This window comes from Tamandua tetradactyla, chromosome 7 (genome assembly GCF_023851605.1).
Source record: "Tamandua tetradactyla isolate mTamTet1 chromosome 7, mTamTet1.pri, whole genome shotgun sequence".
NCBI lineage: Eukaryota > Metazoa > Chordata > Mammalia > Pilosa > Myrmecophagidae > Tamandua > Tamandua tetradactyla.
The window spans coordinates 165,400,703-165,419,448 of NC_135333.1; the positions used below are offsets into that span (position 1 = coordinate 165,400,703).

Sequence of the window (18,746 nt, forward strand, 5' to 3'; positions counted from 1 at the left end):
TGCTAGCTGCTGGAATTCAATATACCAGAAACAGAATGGCTTTTAAAAAGGGGAATTTAATAAGTTGCTAGTTTACAGTTCTAAGGCCGAGAAAATGTCCCAATTACAAGTCTATAGAAATGTCCAATCTAAGGCATCCAAGGAAAGATACCTTGGTTCAAGAAGGCCAATAAAGTTCAGGGTTTCTCTCTCAAGTGAGAAGGCCCATGGTGAACACAGTCAGGGTTTCTCTCTCATCTGGAAGGGCACATGGCAAGCAAGACATCATCTGCTAGCTTTCTCTCCTGGCTTCCTGTTTCATGAAGCTCCCTGGGAGGCGTTTTCCTTCTTCATCTCCCAAGGTCACTGGCCCATGGACTCTCTGCTTTTTGGTGCTGCAGCATTCTCTGCTCTCTGTGAGTCTCCTTCATTCTCCAAAATTTTTCCTCTTTTATAGGACTCCAGAAACTAATCAAGACCCACCCAAATGGGTAGAGGCATGTCACCACCTAATCCAGTTTAACAACCACTCTTGATTAAATCACGTCTCCAGGGAGATGATCTGATAACAGTTTCAAACATACAGTATTGAATAGGGATTATTCTACCTTTATGAAATGGGATTTTGATTAAAACATGGCTTTTCTAGGGGACATACATCCTTTTAAACCAGCACAGTTTATATTAAATACAATTGCACATATAAGGGGGGAAAGGAGAGAGAAAGAGGGAGAGACAAAGCACCTTGCTTGAAAGACACATTAAACTGCCAGCTTCTATAGAGGGTAATTTGGCACATTTATCAAAACTTACAAATGCACAAACCCTTTAGTCCAATGATTTCACTTCTAGGAATTTATCCTACATTTATAATACATGTGCAAAATGATGTATGTACAAGATGATTCATTACAGCATTGTTTATAATTGAAAGAGCTTGAAACAAAGCAGTAAACCCATCAACAGGAATAAAGAAATTATAGTATAGGCATATATGGAACACTATGCAGATGCTAAGAAAAATAAAAGGGAACTTTTGTACAATTATAGAAAGGAATGAAATCTTATGTAGAACATGCTACCATCTGTGTAAAATATGGGCACAAAAATAATATACATCTATTTCTTTGCATCAAACATTAAATATCCCTGGAAAGATACACACGCAAAAAAAACTAGTAAAATTGGTTGTCTATGGGGAAAGGAGCTGGATAGCTGGGGGTTAGAGGTGGGAGGGAAAATTTTAGCTATATATTTAAACTTTAACCACATGAATATATTGCCATTTAAAATTTTTTAATTTAAAAAAAGAAAAATTTGAATATTCCAGATTTTAATATATACAAATTACTGTAAATGGCTTCTGGTCTTATGAGAGTAGCTATCAATAGAAAATAAATTAAACTGGTTTTAAAATCTTGATAATTAGTAATATTATATTGGAAAATATAAGCTAAAATTAAGGCTACTTCCTATTTACTGACTTTCTAATTCTGTACTCTTATGATCATTTTAATGTAATTATCCTTAATATGAAAATCATGATTAAAGTATAATTGTATTTTTGATCGAGGATGCTATGGGAACAAATGTAATCACAACTTGACATTTTAAGTGTTAGTTCCAAATGACAAATTTTAGTCGGTAAAGCTGTTATTCTAAAAATGTAATCATGAGCTACCATGAGCGCCACAGTGCCCCCCTGGTGCATCCTTGTTTCAAAATCATTTAATTTCTGGGACAGTACCTTGTTCATATGAATAGGCAGCAATTTTAAAGTCCTGAAGTAAACAACCTAACCAAATTTGCTTATTAATCCTTATTGTGATTTTTAGAGTACATTTCAAAATGCGGTATCATTTCTTGGGGTTCCCACTATCCATATTTTAGCTGGATTAAAATTTTCTATAGCAGTTGACACTGCTGTCAGACAATAGTTACGTCTGGTTGTTTTAAAAATTTACTGTAAAATGTATACAGTTTGTGATAAGGAAAAATTAGAAAAGTTTTAATTAGTCTGTAAGTTTTTTCATTATTAAGAACTCTGTATTTCAAGGCTGCCTAAAGCAAGGTACTATAGTATGAAAATGGCATAGGAGAACCTCTGTGCACAAAAACAGAATCCTATTTGTAGGATATTGGGAAGTTAGAAATCACCAGAACAAAATTATCAGAGACATTCTTGACTAATGTTCTAAGTTGCTAGCTGCCAGAATGCAACACACCAGAGATGAATTGGCTTTTAATAAAAGGGGATTTATTTATAGTTCTTAAGAGGAAAGGCAGCTAACTTTCAACTGAGGTTCTTTCTTACGTGGGAAGGCTCAGGTGATCTCTGCTGGCCTTCTCTCCAGGCCTCTGGGTTCCAACAACTTTCCCTGGGGTGATTCCTTTCTACATTTCCAAAGGCCTGGGCTGAGCTGTGAGCACTGAGATGAGGTATGCTGAGCTGCTTGGGTTGTACCACATTGAGCTCTCTTATTTAAGCACCAGCCAATTAAATCAAACATGGTAGTAGCCACGCCTCCTAACTGACTGCAGATGTTACCAGTGACAGATGAGCTTCACATGCCATTGACTTATACCCACAGCAATATAACTAGGTACCTTCACCTGGCCAAGCTGACACCTGAACCTAGCTACCACAAATACTAAGGATAATAATAAGTATATACTTTGGCACTACTAACAGATGTTCTATTTAGTATGTAAAAATGTTTAATAGCTCCCGAGAGATTAAATTAAGTGAAGCTCACAGAAAAGCGCCAGAGAAGCTGAGAGGAAGCCACTGAAGCCAGAAACAAGAAGCAATGAAATCCGGGAAAGAAGGACCAACTGAGGCTGCCAAGTGACTTGCTATCTGACAGAAGAGCCTAAGCTTGCTGACAGCCAGTCTTCAGAGAAGATTCCTAGGGGACTTTGATGGGGAAGAGGTAGCGTTCACATTGAAATTCTACCTTGCTCTTCCACTCATCTTCTCCTCCTCCCCAGGCTGCCATTGTCTTCTTCCAAGTCAGAGCACTGAAGTAAGATGAGCAAAGGCTAAAAAGGATCTTGCTTGATTGATGCAGTTGGAGTCTGGGATGGTGATTCAGGGCACGCAAACAGCAACACATATAAATGTAGAAGACAGCTTCACATCAGCTCTCACCTGGAAGAGAGGCCCTGACCTGGAATACCACAATACGTGTCCACAGGCCAAGAGAGGCGAGGAAGCTGTAGAAGATAAGTATAAAGCTAGCAGAGGTTGGTTCATGAGGTTATGGAAAGAAGTAATCTCCATAACATCAAAGTGCATGGTCAAGCAGCAAGTGCTGATACAGAAGCCACAGCAAATTATTCAGAAGATCCAGCTAAGAGAACTACAATAAACAATGGATTTTTAATGTAGATAAAACAGCCTAGTATTTGAAGAAAATGTCAACTAGGATTTTCATAGCTGCAGAGAAGTCAATGCCCAGCTTGCTTCAAAGTGTCAAAGGACAAAATGACTCTCTTGCTAGAGGCTAATGCAGTTGGTGACTTAAAGTTGAAGCCAGTGCTCATTTATCATTCCAAAATGATAAATGATCAGGGCCCTTAAGAATTATGCTCAATCTATTCTGTCTTTGCTCTATAAAGGAGCAACAAATCCTGGATGACAGCACATCTGTTTACAATATAGTTTACTGAATATTTTAAGCCCACTGTTGAGACCTACTACTCAGAAAAAAAGAGTACTTTCAAAGTATTACTGCTCATTCACAATGCACCTGGTCACCTACGAATTCAGATGGAGATGTCCATTGAGATTAATATTGTTTTCATGCCTGCTAACACAACATCCAATCTATAGCCCATGGGTCAAGGAGTCATTTTGATATTCAAATCTTGTTTTTTAAGACAAGTATTTCATAAGGCTATAGCGCCCATAGTGATTCCTCTGAAAGATCAAGGCAAAGTCAACTGAAAATGCTGGAAAGAATTCAGCATTCTAGATGCCAGTAAGAACCCTTGTGACTCATGGGAGGAGGTTAAAACATCAACATTAACACGAGTTTGGAAGAAGTTGATTACAACCTTGAGGGGTGCAAGACTTCAGGGGAGGAAGTAGTTGCAGCTGTAGTGGAAACTGCGCGAGAACTAGAATTGGAAATGGAGTCTAAAGATGTGACTGCATTGCTGCAATCTCCCGATAAAACCCACGAGAACATTCACAGTTCTGACTGCTGTTCGAACGATATTCAAGTCAGTGTTTAATATTTGGAATTGAAGAACTTTGCTATCTGAATTTAAACATCTGTTCCTTGTTGCCTTAATTTTAAATGGCTTATGAAACTTACTGCCCACACACAGGTTTTGCAATGATTATTTGGATATTTATTTACATATGCCTGTGGTTAAGCTAACTAAGCTATCCAGTTTTGGTGATTCTAAGTATATTGCTTTATTTTTTAAACAAAAATATTTTTTAAAAACCTGAATGAATGCGGAGTTGCTTTTTATGGAGGAGCAAAGTAAGTTATTTCTTGAGATGGAATTTCCTCTTGGTGAAGATGCTGTGAACATTGTTGAAGTGACAACAAAGGATGTAGAATAGTACATAAAGTTAATTGATAAAGCAGCAGCACGGTTTGAGAGGACTGACTTTAATACTGAAAGAAGTTCTACTCTGGGTAAAATGTTATCCAACAGCATCACATGTTACAGAGAAATCTTTTGTGAAAGGAAGAGGGAATCAGTGAACAAACTTCATTGTTGTCTTATTTTAAGAAACTGCCACATTCACCCCAACCTCCAGCAACCCCCGCCCCGTGAGTCAGCAGCCGGCAACATCGAGGTAAGGTCCTCCACCAGCAAACAGATTACAACCCGTTGCAGGGTTAGATGGGGCTTAGCACTTTCTAGCAGTAAAGTTTTTTTTGTTTTGTTTTGCACATGGTACTCTTCATTGTGACGCTCAGTGGAGACATCTATAAACCGAGCTTGCTGTAGTGGTGACAGCTGCAACACATGCTAAGGCACTTTTATTATATAAAAAGGGGGGTGAGAGTTCCATTCACTCCTTTGTGACCACAACTGGGGAGTGAATTCAGAGCTTTTAGGCATATGTAGCTTTTATGTATCTTCATGATTCATTTCCTTTAAAAAAAAAAAAGAATGCCTTTTTGGATACCACGTTGAGTATCAAAGGGACAAGGAAGTAAACTTCAGCTCCTCGGATAGGAAGCACTTCAAAGTCATGTGGAAAAGCTAAACATCTTAAATTCACTTTATCCTAATATATCATGGGGCTCTTAAACTCCTGGTCTTTCTCCTTCATAATGGTGCTCTCAGTTGAAATTTCACACTTATTAGTGTGACTGCTCGGCTATCAGCTGTGTGCCCCCCGGACTCCTGAGAGAGGGAGCTGTGTCTGCGTGGGTTCCATTCTTCCCGAGCATGCAGGGCAGCATTCTTGGTGCCACCAGAACTCATTGAATGACACTCATCGAGAAAATTAGCTTCTGGTCTGCCTGAAAATGAGGGTGGGGGAGAGGGGAGAGAGGGTGGGGGAGAGGGGAGAGGGGAGAGAGGGTGGGGGAGAGGGAAGAGGGGAGAGAGGGTGGGGGAGAGGGAAGAGGGGAGAGAGGGAGGGGAGAGGGGAGAGGGGAGAGAGGGTGGGGGAGAGGGGAGAGGAGAGAGAGGGTGGGGGAGAGGGGAGAAGGGAAAGAGGGTGGGGGAGAGGGGAGAGGGGAGAGAGGGTGGGGGAGAGGGGGAGGGGTGGAGGAGGGGGGGAGAGGGTGGGGGAGAGGGGAGAGAGGGTAGGGGAGAGGGGAGAGAGGGTGGGGGAGAGGGGAGAGAGAGTGGGGGAGAGGGGAGAGAGGGTGGCGGAGAGGGGGAGAGGTTGGGGAGAGGGGAGAGAGGGTGGGGGAGAGGGGAGAGAGGGCGGGGGGAGAGGGGAGAGAGGGTGGGGGACAGGGGAGAGAGGGTGGGGGAGAGGGGAGAGAGGGTGGGGGAGAAGGGAGAGAGGGTGGGGGAGAGGGGAGAGGGGAGAGAGGGTGGGGGGAGAGGGGAGAGGGGAGAGAGGGTGGGGGAGAGGGGAGCGGGGAGAGAGGGTGGGGGAGAGGGAGGGGGGAGAGGGGATAGAGCGTGGGGAATAGGGGAGAGAGGGTGGGGGTGAGGGGAGAGAGGGTTGGGGAGAGGGGAGAGGGTGGGGGAGAGGGGAGAGAGGGTGGGGGACAGGGGAGAGAGGGTGGGGGAGAGGGGAGACAGTGGGGGAGGGTGGGGGAGAGGGGAGAGAGGGTGGGGGAGAGGGCAGAGGGTCCCTATTCCCCACCCTCTCTCCCCTCTCCCCCACCCTCTCCCCTCTCCCCCACACTCTCCCCTCTCCCCCACCCTCTGCCCTCTCCCCCACCCTCTCTCCCCTCTCCCCCACCCTCTCTCCCCTCTCCCCCACCCTCTCTCCCCTCTCCCCCACCCTCTCTCCCCTCTCTCCTCTCAGGGGAGAGAGGGTGGGGGAGAGGGGAGAGAGGGTGGGGGAGAGGGGAGAGGGAAGAGAGGGTGGGGGAGAGGGGAGGGGGGAGAGGGGATAGAGGGTGGGGAATGCGGGGGAGAGGGTGGGGGTGAGGGAGAGAGGGTGGGGGAGAGGGGAGAGAGGGTGGGGGAGAGGGGAGAGAGGGTGGGGGAGAGGGGAGAGGGGGAGAGGGTGTGGGAGAGGGGAGAGGGGGAGAGGGTGGGGGAGAGGGGAGAGGGGAGAGAGGGTGGGGGAGAGGGGAGAGGGGAGAGAGGGTGGGGGAGAGGGGAGAGGGGAGAGAGGGTGGGGGGAGAGGGGAGAGGGGAGAGAGGGTGGGGGAGAGGGGAGCGGGGAGAGAGGGTGGGGGAGAGGGGAGCGGGGAGAGAGGGTGGGGGAGAGGGGAGCGGGGAGAGAGGGTGGGGGAGAGGGGAGAGGGGAGAGAGGGTGGGGGAGAGGGGAGAGGCTGGCCGAGAGGGGAGGTGAGGACTTCTCTGGGGTGTCCAGCTATCAGAAGTCCTCACGGTGAAGAAAAATCGATTAATGAAACCCCTCTCGCCCAGCCTCAGGGGCCTGCCTCGCTTGCAGCGCCAGCTTTTGCTTTGGGGCCTGAGCAGGAGGACGATACCGCCAGTTCCTCTTCTCCTGGGCGGATTCTGGGAGGTGGGAGCAGCCGAGAGCGCAGGAAGCCAAAGGCCCGCAGCCAGGCGTGGCTTTCAGGGCGTCTGGGGGGCTCCGGGCCAGGTGCAGGTGGGGGAGGGGGGCGGTACCAGCCGTCTCCGGGGAGGGCGGGGGCGGGGGCGTCGCCCCTCAGTCTAGGGCGGCAGGAGGTGGGTGCTCACCCGGCAGCTCTGGCCTCAGTTCCCCGCTACGGCCTGCATCCCCTCGTCTGGGCAGTGGCCAGCACCTGTCCGGCCACTCGGCGCGGGGAGGGCCTGCGCTCCTCGTCGAGGGAGCTGCCCTCGCGGTTCCCGGCGCCAGCGGTCTCCGTGGCCTCTTCCAGCCCATGCTGCAGTTTCGGGCGGTCGGCGCTGGCCGGCTGGGCCTCCTCCTTGGCCTCCGCCAGCTGTCGCCCGAGCTGCTTCAGGTGGGTGGATGCCTTGGGCCCTGGACCTTGAACTGCTCAGCATCCCCCTGCTCGTCCTCCGCCTGCAGCACCCCGTCCCTCGGCTTCTCGGCCCTGCGCAGCTGGTCGCAGGCCGCTTGGCGCTCGTTGGTCTCCTTGTCCAGCTGTTCCTCCAGCTGCGCAGTCTCTGCCTCCAGGACTGTGATGGAGGCCTTGGCCCTGGACTTGGTGGTGGCCTCCACCTCCTGCAACTTGACTTTGAGCTCCTTGTTGTGGTGCTCCAGCTGCTGCCACCGTCCTGCTTCTTCCAGGCGTGGCTGCGCTCCAGGTTCAGGTCGGTGCTGAGCTGGTCCTTCTGCAGGTTTGCTTTCCTCACTGGTCGATCTCCAGCTCCGTGTTGCCCTGCTCCTCCTCCAGCTGCAGCACCATGTCCCTGGGCTTCTCCTAAATACCAGGGCTCCTTTGCCACTGCTGTTGGCGGCAGCTCATCCCACTCCCACTGGCCTGGTGCTGGGCACGCTGGGCACACTGGGCACGCTGGGCACGCCTGCAGCCGCCAGTTATGCCTGCGGCTGGATGATCTCTGCCTCCGTGCTCCTCAGCTCCTCAGAGGGTGGGGGACAGGGGAGAGAGGGTGGGGGAGAAGGGAGAGGGGAGAGAGGGTGGGGGAGAGGGGAGAGGGGAGGGAGGGTGGGGGCGAGGGGAGGGGGGAGGGAGGGTGGGGGAGAGGGGAGAGGGGAGGGGGGGTGGGGGGGGAGGGGGGAGGGTGGGGGGGAGAGGGGAGAGGGGAGTGAGGGTGGGGGAGAGGGGAGGGGGAGAGGGGAGGGGGAGGGAGGGTGGGGGAGAGGGGAGGGGGGAGAGAGGGTGGGGGAGAGGGGAGGGGGGGAGGTGAGAGAGGGTGGGGGAGAAGGGAGAGAGGGTGGGGGAGAGGGGAGAGAGGGTGGGGGAGAGGGGAGAGAGGGTGGGGGAGAAGGGAGAGAGAGTGGGGGAGAGGGGAGAGGGGAGAGAGGGTGGCGGAGAGGGGGAGAGGGTGGGGGAGAGGGGGAGAGGGTAGGGGAGAGGGGAGAGAGTGGGGGAGAGGGGAGAGGGTGGCGGAGAGGGGAGAGAGGGTGGGGGAGAGGGGAGAGGGTAGGGGAGAGGGGGAGAGAGTGGGGGGAGGGGAGAGGGTGGCGGAGAGGGGAGAGAGGGTGGCGGAGAGGGGAGAGAAGGTGGGGAGAGGGGAGAGGGACCCTCTCTGCCCTCTCCCCACCTCTCCCTCTCCCCCACCCTCTGCCCTCTCCCCCACCCTCTCTCTCCTCTCCCCCACCCTCTCTCCCCTATCCCCAAACCTCTCCCCCTCTCCGCCACCCTCTCTCCCCTCTCTCCCACCCTCTATCCCCTCCCCCCCACCCTCTATCCCCTCTCCCCCCTCTCCCATCTCCCCCACCCTGTCTCCACTCTCCCCCACCCTCCCCCACCCTCTCTCCCCTCTTCCCCACCCTCTCCCCTCTCCCCAACCCTCTCTCCCCTCACCCCCACCCTCTCTCCCCTATTCCCCATGCTCTATCCCCTCTCCCCCTTCCCCTCTCCCCCATCCTCTCTTCCCTCTCCCCTCTCCCCCACCCTCTCTCTCCTCTTCCCCACCCTCTCTCCCCTGAGAGGAGAGAGGGGAGAGTGAGTGGGGGAGAGGGGAGAGAGGGTGGGGGAGAGGGGAGAGAGGGTGGTGGAGAGGGGGAGAGGGTGGTGGAGAGGGGAGGGAGAGTGGGGGAGAGGGGAGAGAGGGTGGGGGAGAGGGCAGAGGGTGGGGGAGAGGGGCGACGGTGGGGGAAAGGGGAGAGGGGAGAGAGGGTGGGGGAGAGGGGAGAGAGGGTGGGGGAGAGGGGAGAGAGGGTGGGGAATAGGGACCCTCTGCCCTCTCCCCCACCCTCTCTCCCCTCTCCCCAACCCTCTCCCCCTCTCCGCCACCCTCCCCCACTCTCTCCCCTATTCCCCACCCTCTATCCCCTCTCCCCCATCCTCTCTTCCCTCTCCCCTCTCCCCCACCCTCTCTCTCCTCTTCCCCACCCTCTCTCCCCTGAGAGGAGAGAGGGGAGAGAGAGTGGGGGAGAGGGGAGAGAGAGTGGGGGAGAGAGGAGAGAGGGTGGGGGAGAGGGGAGAGAAGGTGGTGGAGAGGGGGAGAGGGTGGGAGAGAGGGGAGAGAGGGTGAGAGAGAGGGGAGAGAGTGGGGGAGAGGGGAGAGAGGGTGGCGGAGAGGGGGAGAGGGTTGGGGAGAGGGGAGAGAGGGTGGGGGAGAGGGCAGAGGGTCCCTATTCCCCACCCTCTCTCCCCTCTCCCCCACCCTCTCCCCTCTCCCACACCCTCTCCCCTCTCCCCCACCCTCTGCCCTCTCCCCCACCCACTCTCCCCTCTCCCCACCCTCTCTCCCTCTCCCCCACCCTCTCCCCCTCTCCGCCACCCACTCTCCCCTCTCCCCACCCTCTCTCCCCTCTCCCCCACTCTCTCCCCTCTCCCCACCCTCTCTCCCCTCTCCCACCCTCTCTCTCCCTCTCCCACCCCTCTCTCTCTTCCCACCCTCTCTCCCTGAGAGGAGAGAGGGGAGAGAGAGTGGGGGAGAGGGAGAGAGGGTGGGGGAGAGGGGAGAGAGGGTGGGGGAGAGGGGAGAGAGGGTGGGGGAGAGGGGGAGAGAGGGTGGGGGAGAGGGGAGAGAGGGTGGGGGAGAGGGGAGGGGGGAGAGGGGATAGAGGGTGGGGAATACGGGGGAGAGGGTGGGGGTGAGGGGAGAGAGGGTGGGGAGAGGGGGAGAGGGTGTGGGAGAGGGGAGAGGGGGAGAGGGTGGGAGAGAGGGGAGAGAGAGAGAGAGGGTGGGGGAGAGGGGAGGAGGGTGGGGGAGAGGGGAGAGGGGAGAGAGGGTGGGGGAGAGGGGAGAGGGAGAGAGGTGGGGGGAGAGGGGAGAGGGGAGAGAGGGTGGGGAAAGGGGAGGGGGAGAGAGGGTGGGTGAGAGGGGAGAGGGGGAGAGAGGAGAGGGGGAGGGGAGAGGGGGAGGGGAGAGGGGTGGGGGAGAGGGGAGAGGGGAGAGGGGGTGGGGAGAGGGGAGAGGCTGGCCGAGAGGGGAGGTGAGGACTTCTCTGGGGTGTTCAGGTATCAGAAGTCCTCACGGTGACGAAAAATCGATTAATGAAACCCCTCTCGCCCAGCCTCAGGGGCCTGCCTCCATTGCAGTGCCAGCTTTTGCTTTGGGGCCTGAGCAGGAGGACGATCCCGCCAGATCCTCTTCTCCTGGGCGGATTCTGGGAGGTGGGAGCGGCCGAGAGCCCAGGAAGCCAAAGGCCCGCAGCTAGGCGCGGTGTTCTGGGCGTCTGGGGGGCTCCGGCGGGCCAGGGGCAGGTGGGGGAGGGGGGCGGTCCCAGGCGTCTCTGGGGGGGGGGCGGGGTCGTCGCCCCTCTGTCTAGGGCGGCAGGAGGTCGGCGCTCACCCGGCAGCTCTGGCCTCAGTCCTCCGCTTTGGCATACATCCCCTCGTCTGGGCAGTGGCCAGCACCTCTCCGGGCCATTCGGCGGTCTTGGCCTTGTGCTCCAGGGTCTTCGTCAGGATGTTTACTTCCTGTTCTCCTTTGAACCTGAGCTCCTGCTGGGCAGCTGTGGAATCCAGCATGTCCTCCAATTCTGTTTTCAGAGCCTCTAGCTCTTCCCTGACATCCCGTTTCTGCTTCTCAGCTTTAGTCCTCAAAGCACCCTCAGTCTCCATGTTTTCCTAGAGTTCTGTTATTACCTCCTTTATTTCTGTGAGGTCAGTGGTTATGTCTCCTCTTCCATTTCTGATCTTATTTATTTGCGTCCTCTCTCTTCTTCTTTTTGTCAGTCTTGCTAAGGGCCCATCAATCTTATTGATTTTCTCATAGAACCAACTTCTGGTCTTATTGATTTTCTCTATTGTTTTCATGTTCAATTTCATTTATTTCTGCTCTAATCTTTGTTATTTCTTTCCTTTTGCTTGCTTTGGGATTAGTTTGCTGTTCTTTCTCCAGTTCTTCCAAGTGGACAGTTAATTCCTGAATTTTTGCCTTTTCTTCTTTTCTGATATAGGCATTTAGGGCAATAAATTTCCCTCTTAGCACTGCCTTTCCTGCGTCCCATAGGTTTTGATATGTTGTGTTTTCATTTTCATTCGCCTCGAGATATTTACTAATTTCTCTTGTAATTTCTTCCTTGACCCACTCGTTTAAGAGTGTGTTATTGAGCCTCCACGTATTTGTGAATATTCTGGCACTCTGCCTATTATTGATTTCCAACTTCATTCCTTTATGGTCTGAGAAATTGTTGTGTATGATTTCAATCTTTTTAAATTTGTTGAGACTTGCTTTGTGACCCAGCATATGGTCTATCTTTGAGAATGATCCATGAGCGCTTGAGAAAAAGGTGTATCCTGCTGTTGTGGGGTATAATGTCCTATAAATGTCTGTTAAGTCTAGCTCATTTATTGTAATATTCAAATTCTCTGTTTCTATATTGATTCTCTGTCTAGATGTTCTGTCCATTGATGAGAGTGGCGAATTGAAGTCTCCAACTATTATGGTAGATGTGCCTATTTCCCTTTTCAATGATTGCAGTGTATTCCTCACGTATTTTGGGGCATTCTGATTCGGTGCATAAATATTTATGATTGTTATGTCTTCTTGTTTAATTGTTCCTTTTATTAGTAGATAGTGTCCTTCTTTGTCTCTTTTTTCTCTTTTTTTATTTTTTTTCTTCTTTTTTTCCTTTCTTTCTTTGTCTCTTTTAACTGTTTTACATTTGAAGTCTAATTTGTTGGATATTAGTGTAGCCACTCCTGCTCTTTTCTGGTTGTTATTTGCATGAAATGTCTTTTCCCAACCTTTCACTTTCAACCTATGTTTATCTTTGGGTCTAAGATGTGTTTCCTGTAGACAGCATATAGAAGGATCCTGTTTTTTAATCCATTCTGCCAATGTATGTCTTTTGATTGGGGAATTCAGTCCATTAACATTTAGTGTTATTACTGTTTGGGTAATACTTTCCTCTACCATTTTGCCTTTTGTATTATATATATCATATCTGATTTTCCTTCTTTCTACACTCTTCTCCATACCTCTCTCTTCTGTCTTTTCGTATCTGACTCTAGTGCTCCCTTTAGTATTTCTTGCAGAGCTGGTCTCTTGGTCACAAATTCTCTCAGTGACTTTTTGTCTGAAAATGTTTTAATTTCCCCCTCATTTTTGAAGGACAATTTTGCTGGATATAGAAGTCTTGGTTGGCAGTTTTTCTCTTTTAGTAATTTAAATATATCATCCCATTGTCTTCCAGCTTCTATGGTTTCTGTTGAGAAATCTACACATAGTCTTATTGGGTTTCCCTTGTATGTGATGGATTGTTTTTCTCTTGCTGCTTTCAAGATCCTCTCTTTCTCTTTGACCTCTGACATTCTAACTAGTAAGTGTCTTGCAGAAGCCTATTTGGGTCTAATCTCTTTGGGGTGCGCTGCACTTCTTGGATCTGTAATTTTAGGTCTTTCATAAGATTTGGGAAATTTTCCGTGATAATTTCTTCCATTAGTTTTTCTCCTCCTTTCCCCTTCTCTTCTCCTTCTGGGACACCCACAACATGTATATTTGTGCGGTTCAAATTGTCCTTCAGTTCCCTGATCCCCTGTTCAAATTTTTCCATTCTTTTCCCTATAGTTTCTGTTTCTTTTTTGAATTCAGATGTTCCATCCTCCAAATCACTAACTCTATCTTCTGTCTCTTTAAATCTATCATTGTAGGTATCCATTGTTTTTTCCATCTTTTCTACTTTATCCTTCACTTCCATAAGTTCTGTGATTTGTTTTTTCAGTTTTTCTATTTCTTCTTTTTGTTCAGCCCATGTCTTCTTCATGTCCTCCCTCAATTTATCGATTTCGTTTTTGAAGAGGTTTTCCATTTCTGTTTGTATATTCAGCATTAGTTGTCTCAGCTCCTGTATCTCATTTGAGCTATTGGTTTGTTCCTTTGACTGGGCCATATCTTCAATTTTCCTGGTGTGATTTGTTATTTTTTGCTGGTGTCTGGGCATTTCCCTGAGTGTTGTACCCAGCAGGTTGAAAGACTTTCCTGTGAAGTCTCTGGGCTCTGTTTTTCTTATCCTGCCCAGTATGTGGTGCTTGTCTGTCTGCGGGTCCCACCAGCAAAAGATGTTGTGGCTCCTTTAACTTTGGAAGACTCTCGCTGCTGGGTGTGTGGTGGAGACAGAGGAAAGGTTGTAGGTTGGTTTTAATGGCTTCAAATTGTGAAGTCCTGGGATCTGAATTCCTTGAGAGAGGGAATCCACCTGAGTTGTTTCACCCCTCCCGCGGGGAAGGTTCAGGTGGTAGAGAGCCTTAAAAGCAGCCTGTTTCTGCGTTCGGGGCAGTTGTAACCTATGTAATCCCAGCGCTGAGCCCAGAGGCAATGAAGCCTCCGTAGAAACAGCCGCAGAAGGCTGTTTCACCCCTTTTCCTCTTTTTCAGTTAGCCCAATCGGCGACTTCCACCTTGATCAGTTTTGCCTGAGCTGAGGGCCTATTTTTAGTAGTTGAAAGTTGTTCCTTAATGCCACTATTGGTGTTAGGTTGGTCTCCGTCTCTACTACTGTTGGAGACTCTTTCCTTTCCCTCCGGGAAGTCGCCTGTGGGGGAGGGTCGCCAGCCGCCGCAGCTTGGAGAACCACTGTTCCGATGCTCCCAGCCGGCCCGGGAAGCCGCGTGTGTGGAAGGGGCTGTGGTCGCCGGCCACCGCGGCTTGGGGGACCGCTGTTCTGAGGCTACCAGCCAGCCCGGGAAGCCGCGCATGGGGGAGGGTCGCAGGCCACCGCAGCTTAGGGGAACCGCCGATCCAAGGCGCCCAGCCGGGCCGGGAAGCCACATGTGGGAGGGCTGCCGCGGCTTGGGGAACTGCCGGTCCAAGGTTCCCAGCCTGCCCGGGAAGGAGGGAGGGAGGGGCTCTGGCCGCCAGCCGCCTCAGCCCGGGGAAGTGCGCGCCGCTTGGGGACCTCACCGCAGCGGAGTCTCTTAGCCGGTCCAGCCATTCTGGAATGGGATACGCTGTGTGTCTGGTCTCTGTCGTGGCTGTGGGAGCTGTTCTGTACTGTTTCTAGTTCTTTAGTAGTTGTTCTGGAGGAGGAACTAAGACCCGCGTGCCTTACTAAGCCGCCGTCTTCTCCGGAAGTCTTTTTTCTTTCATTCTTTCTTTCTTATTCCTTAAACATAACAACATACAAACATGAACATTCTTACCATATGATCATTCCATTCTTGATATATAATTAATAATTTACAATATCATCACATAGTTGTATATTCATCATCATCACTATCATTTCTTAGGACATTTGCACCAATTCAGAAAAAGAAATAAAAAGAAAATGGAAAAAGTTCATGCATACTATACCCCTTACCCCTCCCTTTCATTGATCACTAGCATTTCAATCTACTAAATTTATTTTAACGTTTGTTCCCTCTATTGTTTATTATTTATTTTTATTTTTTAATTTTTTTATTAATTAAAAAAATTAACTAACACAACATTTAGAAATTATTCTGTTCATCTATTTTTATTCCATATTTTCTACTTGTCTGTTGATAAGGTAGATAAAAGGAGCATAAGACACAAGGTTTTCACAATCACACAGTCACACTGTGAAAGCTACACCATTATACAATCATCATCAAGAACATGGCTACTGGAACACAGCTCTGCATTTTCAGGCAGTTCCCTCCAGCCTCTCCATTACATCTTGAATAACAAGGTGATATCTACTTAATGCATAAGAATAACCTCCAGGATAGCCTCTCGACTCTGGTTGGAATCTCACAGTCATTAACACTTTGTCTCATTTCACTCTTACCCCTTTTGGTCGAGAGGATTTTCTCTATCCCTTGATGCTGGGTCTCCGCTCATTCTAGGGTTTCTCTCAATCCCTTGATGCTGAGTCCGAGTTCCTTCTCAGATTTCTGTCCCACGTTGCCAGGAAGGTCCACACCCCTGGAAGTTATGTCCCCTGTAGACAGGGGGAGGGTGGTGAGTTTGCTTGTTGTGTTGGCTGGTGAGAGAGGCCACATGTGAGCAACAAAAGAGGCTTTCTTGAGGGTGACTCTTAGGCCTAATTTTAAGTAGGCTTGACCTGTCCTTTGTGGGGTTAAGTTTCATATGAACAAACCCAAGACTGGGGGCTCAGCCTATAGCTTTGGTTGTCCACACTGCTTGTTCTACTGTACTCAATAATGTATTTTGATTAACAGAAGTTCTTAATGTAAAATCCAATTTATCCATTTTTATTTAATGGTTAGTGATTTTTGGATTCTGTTTAAGAAATGTTTGCTAACTCTAAGATCATGAGGATATTCTCTTGTGTATTCTTCTAAAAGCTTAGCTGTTTAGGTTGATGATTCACCTAAAATTAATTTTTGTGCATAGTGTTAGGGATCAAGGCTCATTTTTTTTCTTATTTCTCCATTTATTGAAAAAATCATCCTTTCCCCAAATTGGAAAGGAATAAGTAAAACTTTTCTTATTTGTAGATGACATGATACTATATAAAGAAAATCCTTAAAAAATCCACATCTAAGCAACTAGAACTAATAAAAGAATTCAGCAAAGTGGCAATATACAAAATTAACCCCAGAAATCAGGAGTGTTTCTATACCCTAGTAATAAACAATCTGAAGCAAAAATTAGAAGAAAAAAAGACCCTCCATTTACAAAAGCAACTAAGAGAATCAAACATCTAAAACAACTGAATTAAACTGAGCATTCAAATATCAACCCTCGTATTTATGGCCTACTGATTTCTTTCTTTTTTTTTTTCTTTTTTTGTATGCTGTATGGTGAGGTCACATTTCATTATTTTTCCATGTGAGTATCCCATTATTGCAGCACCATTTGTTGAATTTTTTGTTTGTTTGTTTTTGTTGGTTTGTTTGGGAAGTGCATGGGCTGGGAATCAAACCTGGGTCTCCTGCATGGCAGGTAAGAATTCTACCAGTGAACTACCCTCGCACCCCTGGCCTATTGATTTTTGACAAGGGTGTCAAGTTCACTTCGTTAGGAAAGAAAAGTCTCTGCAACAAATGGTGCTGGAAAACTGGGTGTCCATATGCAAAAGAATGAAGGTGGACGCCTAGTTCACACTATATACAAAAATCAACTCCAAATGGATCAAAGACCTAAATATAAGAAACAGAACTATAAAATTCCTAAGAGAAGACATTGGGAAGCATCTTCAGGACTTTGTGTTAGGCAATGGTTTCTTAGACTTTACACCTAAAGCACAAGCAACTAAAGAAGAAAAGATAAATGGGAACTCATTGAAATTATCATGAAAGTAAAATGACAATTTATACAATGGGAGAAAATATTTGGAAATTACATATCTGATAATGGTTAAAATCCAGGATATAAAGAAATCCTCCAATTCAACAACAAAAAGACAAACAACTTACTTATAAAATAAGCAAAAGACTTACGTAAACTTGAATAGACATTTCTCCAAAGAGGATGTACAAATGTCAAAAAATACATGAAAAAATGCTCAACATCATTAGCAACTAGGGAAATGCAAATCAAACCACACTGTGACATCATTTCATACCCTCTAGAATGGCAACTATTAAAAAACAATGGATCCAGGGGTGAAAGTCTCTCTGGCAACATGGGACATGACTCCAAGGGATGAGCCTGGTCCTGGCACCATGGAATTGACAATGCCTTCCTGACCAAAAAGAGGAAAAGAATGGTTACAAAATAAGGTATCAGTGGCTAAGAGAGTTCAAATAGAGTCAAGAGACTATTGTGGAGGCTACTCTTAACCAAGCTTTAGCTAGGTATTGCTAATTACCAGTTTGCCAATCCCCAACCAAAACCATTCCTGTTAACCTTAAAGAACCCTAGGGCTCTATCTGAGGTTCGACAAAAGTTTCACATACTAAGATTACTTTATAGAAACCTACAACCTCTAGATGGGTTCCTAGGCCAGATAAGTCCTGAAACCCAAGGGGCCACCCACTCTCTTCAAGAACATCAACTGGTTCCATCCCCCTATCCCATACCAGCAACACCCTTTTCCAAAATGAAAAAGTTATAATGGGTAGAGCCCAAATACCCCTCAAGATTGGGAGAAAGATCAATGGAGGACTACTAGAGAAGACAGGATTTAATAAAGGAATATGACTGCTGAATCATACTGATATTTCTTTTAGTCTCCAGCATCTTGGTGCAGCTAGAAGGAAAACCTACAATTGTGGAACAGCAACCTATACCAAACTCTAAAACTTGTTCTATGACTACTTGTTACAATGTACTTTGAAATTTATTGTTTTTGTATATATGTTACATTTCATAATAAAAAATGTTTTTTTAAGAATCTATGGAAAATTACAAGTGTCAGAGAAGATGTGGACGATCAGGAACATACATTTGTTGTTAGTGGGAATGTAAAAATGGTGCAGCCACTGTGGAAGACAGTTTGGTGTTTTCTCCAAAAGTATAGTATTGAATTACCATATGATCCAGCAATCCCACTACCAGATATATACCTAAAAGAATTGAAAGCAGGACTTGAACAGAGATTTGCACATTTATGTTCATAGTGGCATTATTCACAATAGCCAAAAGAGAGAAGCAACCCAAGTGGCCATCCACTGATGAATGGATAAACAAAATGTGCTAAATACACACAATGGAGAATTATTCAGTCATAAAAAGGAGTAAAGTTCTGATACGTAGACAACATGGTTGGGCCTGAAGCCATCATGTTGAGTGAAATAAGCCAGACACAAAAGGACATGTTTGGGAAGATGGAAAAGTTTGGGTAACTCATGGTGGTGATGAGAGTTGAACACTGTGAATGTAATTAACAGCACTGAAACATATACTTGAATGTGGTTAAAAGGATAAATTTTAAGTTATATATATATTATGAGACTAAAAATGTGAAATAATATATCCATAGGACTATTTAACACAAATAGTGAACCTGGAGTAAACTATGCACTACAGTTAATAGTACAGTCATAAAAATGTTCTCTTATCAATTGCAGCAAATGTACCACACTAATGCAAGGTCCTAATAAAAGGGAACTTTCTATTTATGCATGAATTTTCTGTAAATCTACTACTTCTTTAAAATAAAAAGTCCAGTTGGACAAAATTCTAATAAAAATGGTGCCTAACATTAAACAACAAAAAGTTGGGATATTTACTTAAAAATTGAATGGAGGGATT

General features: G+C 47.9%; 1 long non-coding RNA gene across 7 annotated transcripts in view; it reads right to left on the reverse strand.

The window, feature by feature from the left end:
- Window positions 1–10,912: 10,912 nt before the first annotated feature.
- Window positions 10,913–18,746, reverse strand: part of LOC143642813 (uncharacterized) — a 113,567-nt gene continuing 105,733 nt past the window's right edge. For 5 of the 7 annotated variants that reach the window (XR_013155882.1, XR_013155883.1, XR_013155881.1 and 2 more), the window contains 2 exons: window positions 15,373–15,525; window positions 10,913–14,724 (listed from right to left, as the gene is read on the reverse strand). This is a non-coding gene — a long non-coding RNA (uncharacterized LOC143642813). Of the gene's footprint in view, window positions 14,725–15,372; window positions 15,568–17,115; window positions 17,236–18,746 lie in introns of all 7 variants that reach the window. The other 2 variants (XR_013155885.1, XR_013155886.1) reach the window with 2 other exon arrangements.